Source organism: Globicephala melas, chromosome 5 (genome assembly GCF_963455315.2).
Source record: "Globicephala melas chromosome 5, mGloMel1.2, whole genome shotgun sequence".
In the NCBI taxonomy this organism is placed as follows: Eukaryota; Metazoa; Chordata; class Mammalia; order Artiodactyla; family Delphinidae; genus Globicephala; species Globicephala melas.
Window position 1 is genome coordinate 80,997,958 of NC_083318.1, and position 6,730 is coordinate 81,004,687.

Genomic DNA, 6,730 nt, shown 5'->3' on the forward strand with positions numbered 1-6,730 from the left:
TTATTATTATTGTTGCACATAAAAGAATACTAGGGGTAGGAACTTCACTATTGATATGAGTTTTCCTGACATCATCAGAGAATGCGGCCTCTTCTAGTTTTTGCTCCATCTTCCTTAGTATGTGATTGTTGTTAATGTTTTCAAGATAGCTAATGGGCAGGAAGGATCAGGACAAAGGGAAAGAACAACAACAAAAAAAAAACATGGCTAGGTGAGTCTGCCCTGTTATTTAACTATTTTTTCCTGGAAAGTGCATTTAAAATTTTCTACTTATACAGACTATGTCCCATGATCATCTCTACTCTCCAAGTGAGGCTGAAAGACAGTTTTGAAAGCTGCATTGATATATTAAATAACATTAGAGAATTTTTAGTAAGAGAGAGGAGGATGACCATTGGGTAGGAGAAAAATAGTCTCTGCCACAATTAAACATTAGAAAACCAAAGAGAAGAAACCAAAAATTCTTGGAAATAATGAGAACATTTACTATGTGGATTATGGTTAAGACAGATACACAAAATCAAAATGCATTTTTGTATGCCAGAAGTTGAAATGTAGAAACAATAACAGTCACTACCCAAAATAAACTGTAAATACTTGGAAATTACTCTAAAAAATTCATAATATTTATTTGAAGCTCTTCATACAACTTTCTTGAGATATGTGAGAAAAGATTTTAATGATTGGAGACACATGACATATTCTTGGATAAAAATAGAATGTTTTAAAAATATCAGTTAATTCCAAGTTAGTTTATTGGCTTAGTGTAAAGCCAATGAAATGCCAATTTTTTCCCATCTTCAACTCAATTCTCAAAATTAACAGGACAAATAGTAAGAACAGAATATTAAGATGTTTTTAAATTGTAACAAGGATAGATTTGCACTACCAAACATAAAAACATGTCATCATGTTATAAAAACAAAATAATGCAATTATGAAAAATCATAGTACTGAGCAAGGTTTAGAAACCAGATCAGTAAAACAGAACGAATTGTCACAAAACAAAGTAAAATATATACATATATTGTATTTATCATATTCTTAGTATATAATAAAGATATCATAAACTATTAGGAATGAAATACACTTTTCAACAAATATATGAAAAAAGTGTACTTAAAAATAAAAAATCAAATCAGACCATGGTTGTATCCAAAACACCCAAACTCCAGATGAATTAAAGTGTTGAAAGTAAAATTCATAAACAAATGAACAATAAACAAATGAATTAAAAATCTAGAAAACACTGATCTCAGATCAGAAAGGGCTTTTTGAGCCTTCTAGTTCCTGAAAATTATATCACAAGGAAAAAACTGATAAATTTGCTAAATTAAAATTTTGAAACATCTTGATGGTAAAATACCATAGAAAACATTGAACAGTCGGAAACATATTTAAAGTAAAAGTGACAAAGAAAGAGGATGTAGAGACATAACTGAAGCCCAGCACTGGGCAATGGTGTACAAGTTATAGAAATAACTATCTGGCAAGTATTTTGTTGATAGCATAGTATAACTAAACACCAGGATTTACAGAAAAGCCTTAATTTCAATTTATATAAGACTTACCATTGGCAGGCTTTTATATTATATTGATAGGTTTTCTCAATATGGACACATCTATGACATGTTCATAACTTCATCATCCTGAGTTATATTAAATCATGGCTTAAATCCCATAAATTCTGATCAATCCAGCAGCATTTCCCTAATGTACATGTATCAATAAAACATAAGGTATGGGCTTCCCTGGTGGCGCAGTGGTTGAGAGTCCGCCTGCCGAAGCAGGGGACACGGGTTCACGCCCCGTTCCAGGAAGATCCCACATGACACGGAGCGGCTGGGCCCGTGAGCCATGGCCGCTGAGCCTGCGCGTCCGGAGCCTGTGCTCCGCAACGGGAGAGGCCACAACAGTGAGAGACCCGCGTACCGCAAAAGAAACAAAACAAAACAAAAAAAAAACCACAACCCTTGGCCTAAGGCAGTTGACTATGATGTACCAGACAACACTAATCAATCAGAGTTTGAGTTCCCTTTATTCTGACAAGGCTTCCTAATATAAGCCATCAAAAGTAGTTTAAAACTTGGTAGTCTTGAGTGCCGCCGGGACCGTTGGTGAGTGTGGCTGCGTTGTAGGTTTTGTAGTAATCGATCTCTGGGCGCTGCGAGCTGAAAGAGCCGAGCTCGCAGGCCAGTCATCATGTCACGTTACGGGCGGTACGGAAGAGAAACCAAGGTGTATGCTGGTAACCTGGGAACTGGTGCTGGCAAAGGAGAGTTAGAAAGGGCTTTCAGTTATTATGGTCCCTTAAGAACTGTGTGGATTGCCAGAAATCCTCCAGGATTTGCCTTTGTGGAATTTGAAGATCCTAGAGATGCAGAAGATGCAGTGCGAGGCCTGGATGGGAAAGTGATTTGTGGTTCTCCAGTGAGAGTTGAACTATCAACAGGCATGCCTCGGAGATCTCGTTTTGATAGACCACCTGCCCGACGTCCCTTTGATCCCAATGATAGATGCTATGAGTGTGGCGAAAAGGGACATTATGCTTATGATTGTCATCTCTATAGCCGCCGAAGAAGAAGCAGGTCACGGTCTAGATGACATTAAAGATCCAGAGGTAGGAGATACTCGCGCTCTCGCAGCAGGAGCAGGGGAAGGAGGTCAAGATCAGCACCGCCTCGGCGATCTAGATCTGTGTCTCTTTGTAGATCAAGAACAGCTTCACTCAGACGATCTAGGTCTGGTTCTATAAAAGGATCGAGGTATTTCCAATCCCGGTCCAGGTCGAGATCAAGATCCAGGTCTCTTTCACAACCAAGAAGCAGCTGATCGAAGTCCAGATCTCTATCTCCGAAAAGAAGTCCTTCCCTATCAGGAAGTCCGCGAAGAAGTGCAAGTCCTGAAAGAGTGGACTGAAGCTCTCAAGTTCATCTTTTTTTTTTTTTTTTTTTACATCTTTATTGGAGTATAATTGCTTTACAATGGTGTGTTAGTTTCTGCTTTATAACAAAGTGAATCAGTTATACATATACATATGTTCCCGTATCTCTTCCCTCTTGCATCTCCCTCCCTCCCACCCTCCCTATCCCACCCCTCCAGGTGATCACAAAGCACTGAGCTGATCTCCCTGTGCTATGCGGCTGCTTCCCACTAGCTATCTATTTTACGTTTGGTAGTGTATATATGTCCATGCCTCTCTCTCGCTTTGTCACAGCTTACCCTTCTCCTTCCCCATATCCTCAAGTCCATTCTCTAGTAGGTCTGTGTCTTTATTCCTGTCTTACCCCTAGGTTCTTCATGACATTTTTTTTTCTTAAATTCCATACATATGTGTTAGCATACGGTATTTGTCTTTCTCTTTCTGACTTACTTCACTCTGTATGACAGACTCTAGGTCCTTCCACCTCATTACAAATAGCTCAATTTCATTTCTTTTTATGGCTAAGCAACCCTCAGAATGGGAGAAGATATTTGCAAATGAAGCAACTGACAAAGATTTAATCTCCAAAATTTACAAGCAGCTCAATAACAAAAAAACAAACAACCCAATCCAAAAATGGGCAGAAGACCTAAATAGACATTTCTCCAAAGAAGATATACAGATTGCCAACAAACACATGAAAGAATGCTCAACATCATTAATCATTAGAAAAATGCAAATCAAAACCACAATGAGATATCATCTGACACAAGTCAGAATGGCCATCATCAAAAAATCTAGAAACAATCAATGCTGGAGAGGATGTGGAGAAAACGGAACACTCTTGCACTGCTGGTGGGAATGTGAATTGGTTCAGCCACTATGAAGAACAGTATGGAGGTTCCTTACAAAACTACAAATAGAAATACCATATGACCCAGTAATCCCACTACTGGGCATATACCCTGAGAAAACCATAATTCAAAAAGAGTCATGTACCAAGATGTTCATTGCAGCTCTATTTACAATAGCCAGGAGATGGAAACAACCTAAGTGTCCATCATCGGATGAATGGATAAAGAAGATGTGGCACATATATACAATGGAATATTACTCAAGTTCACCTTTTAGGGAAAAGTTATTTTGTTTACATTATTATAAGGGATTTGTGATGTCTGTAAAGTGTAACTTAGGGAAGGGTAATTTAACCATCTAATCAAAACGGATCTGGACTATTACTCTGTAAATTCACAGCAGTAAGGTAATATAAATTTTTGTTGAATGTATTAAATCCTATGGTCTGAAAATGTAGGTTTTATTTGGCACATTTAAAATAAAATGTTTCTAATTAGATTTTTGATTTGTGTTCAGTATTAATGCTCCTCAATATGGTAGACTTCAAGAGTCAACCTTGATATTAACCATATTCATACAGACCTACATTCAAAGTTTAATGGTGTTATTTAAGTCTTGAACATCACTGAATAGTATATATACACTTGGAAGATTCCTTTCTATGCTTAGAGTTTTGGGTAAGATGGTAAGAACTCGAGTGAGTCCCCCTTAGTAGCATGAATGCATCATGACAAGTCCCTAAATTAATCTATTGGAGTTGGCATTATTAGATGTCATCAGGCTAACGATCTCTTTTGTCAGGCTGTAGGGACCACTGACTTGCTATAAAGTGAACGCAACAGGACCTGAGCAAGAGTAGCTGGACTTAATGCTGGAGAAACTGAATTTTCTGAAGCCTATTTAAGTATAGTAACTAATTGAGGTTTTCAGCCTATTAGATAAGATGGTGTCAAATTAGAGTTCTCCATTCTAGGAAGTTATACTCAATGTTCCTTTGTTTTCAAACACTAACCAATTTTATGCCAAAATTTTTGCATGTCTGAAGAATAGTCTGAATTTGGGACAAAACATCTTCATGTAAACCAGCTTTGCAAAATTTTCCAGCCCAGATATTCTCCTCTGTCTCTTCAAATGGATTGCCTTACTCTGAGTAGAGATCTGTTAATACCCAAGTTAGATTTTGCAGTTCCCGAACACCAACACACTTTATCTTATTCTGCCAGGCTGGTGCAAAGTAATTAAAGATGTCAATCAGAAATGTTAAAAAGACTAAAGTAGTTTTGTAAATCCGACCTATGTTTAGCAACACCTCATGTAGTTATTTTTTGGTAGCATCTGGTAAATTTTAGAATGTTAGAGCCAGTAGTTTCTTTATTTGGACTTTAAATATCTTAAGTATCATAGGGCAGTAACAATTTTGAGTTTTCTAGTCAAGCTTTTGGTGCAAAAAAATTTAGTGCTGGTGGCACAGCTGTCTGCCCTTGTTTCTTATGCTTTTAAACAAAGTTATTGGATAACTTTACAATTTGGGAATACTGATCTGCCTCAAGTTTATTAACTGGTCTGAATGATCATTAGTATGTTGGAAGTTTGGATGTTCTGTTTTGGGAATTTTGACAACTGGCTGCGTTATATGGTTGGTATATAGCTATGTGTGTAATCAGCAGGCTTATTTGTCGCACTTGGTCGGCTTTAATTGTTCTGTAGTATATGAAGATAAGATTACTCAACAATAAATCTGCAGAGAATAAAAAAAAAAAACCCAAAAAACTTGGTAGTCTTGCCACCCTGTTTTTAATAGAACAGGTACATACCTCAGCTCCTGTCTTTTCCTTTATTGAAAAACTGACAGAGCATTACAAAATGCATCTGCCTTAAATATTTGAGGCCAACTATAAAACATCAAGATACGTGGTAATAAAAATGCATCCGTGATGATGTGTTGTGAAAAGAAATATGCATAAAACTGTCAAAAGGCCAGCAAAACAAAACAAAACAAAACCCCCGAAACATGAAGAGCAGGAATGAAGTTAGAAAAATAATTTTGCTAAGAAGGCAAAAATATAGTGGAAAAAAGCCTGGATTTAGTGGTCAGGAGACCTGACTTCTACTCTTTCCATGGGAGCTAAAACCTGGGTAATGTAGGCAAATTGCTAAGTTTCTCCAGGCTTCCCTGCACAAATTTAGAAAATAAGGAGGCAGACTGGATGATTTCCAAGCTTCCTTCCAAAGCCAAAATCTGATGAGTTTTTAGTGATTTGTAGTTGTTAGAAAGAAGACAAGAAAATTCAAATTCTTGCTTAACAATCTTCAGATGAAAATAAAATTTTCTTTTTTAACTTGTAGAAATTGTAATTGAAATACAAATGGCCACAACTCTCTCTATATGTATTTTTTGCTGCTTATTTTTCTAGCACTTGGTTTGATAGTTATTTCTCATGATCCATTTTTACAAATAAAGAACTCAATATCATCAAAATTGCTATCAGATATTTACTCACATGTACTCAAGTACTCACATGGCCATGAAGCAAATGTGTATGGAGTTCTTAACAAATTCTTTCCTTAGACCTAATGGTCCTTAAAGTAGGCTCTGTAAATATTTACTGAGCTTCTACTATGTGCAAGGAACTATTCTAGATTCTAATAATAAAGTGATAAACAAGAAAAGCAAGATATTTGATCTGACCTATTTTACATTCTAGAGGAGGATGATGAAGAATAGATTAGCAAATTAGTAAACAGATAAAGGAATAATCATCTCACATGATGGTAAGTTTTATGAAGAAAGTAAAATGAGCTAGATGTATGCAAATGTATTTCTATCAGTTCCTAATTTTCCTTTCCTATCATAGGGAGATTGCCTTCTCTATTATATGATTAACAGCTACCAGTTTAAAACAAATGTTCAACCTGGACAACCAGACACCTATTCCCACACCAAACACAGAA

The 6,730-nt window shown here is 36.5% G+C and overlaps 1 pseudogene; it reads left to right on the top strand.

Annotated features, from left to right (window-relative positions):
- The first annotated feature begins 2,147 nt into the window (after positions 1-2,147).
- LOC115865737 (serine/arginine-rich splicing factor 7 pseudogene) lies at positions 2,148-2,919 on the top strand (annotated as a pseudogene).
- The last annotated feature ends 3,811 nt before the right edge of the window (positions 2,920-6,730 follow it).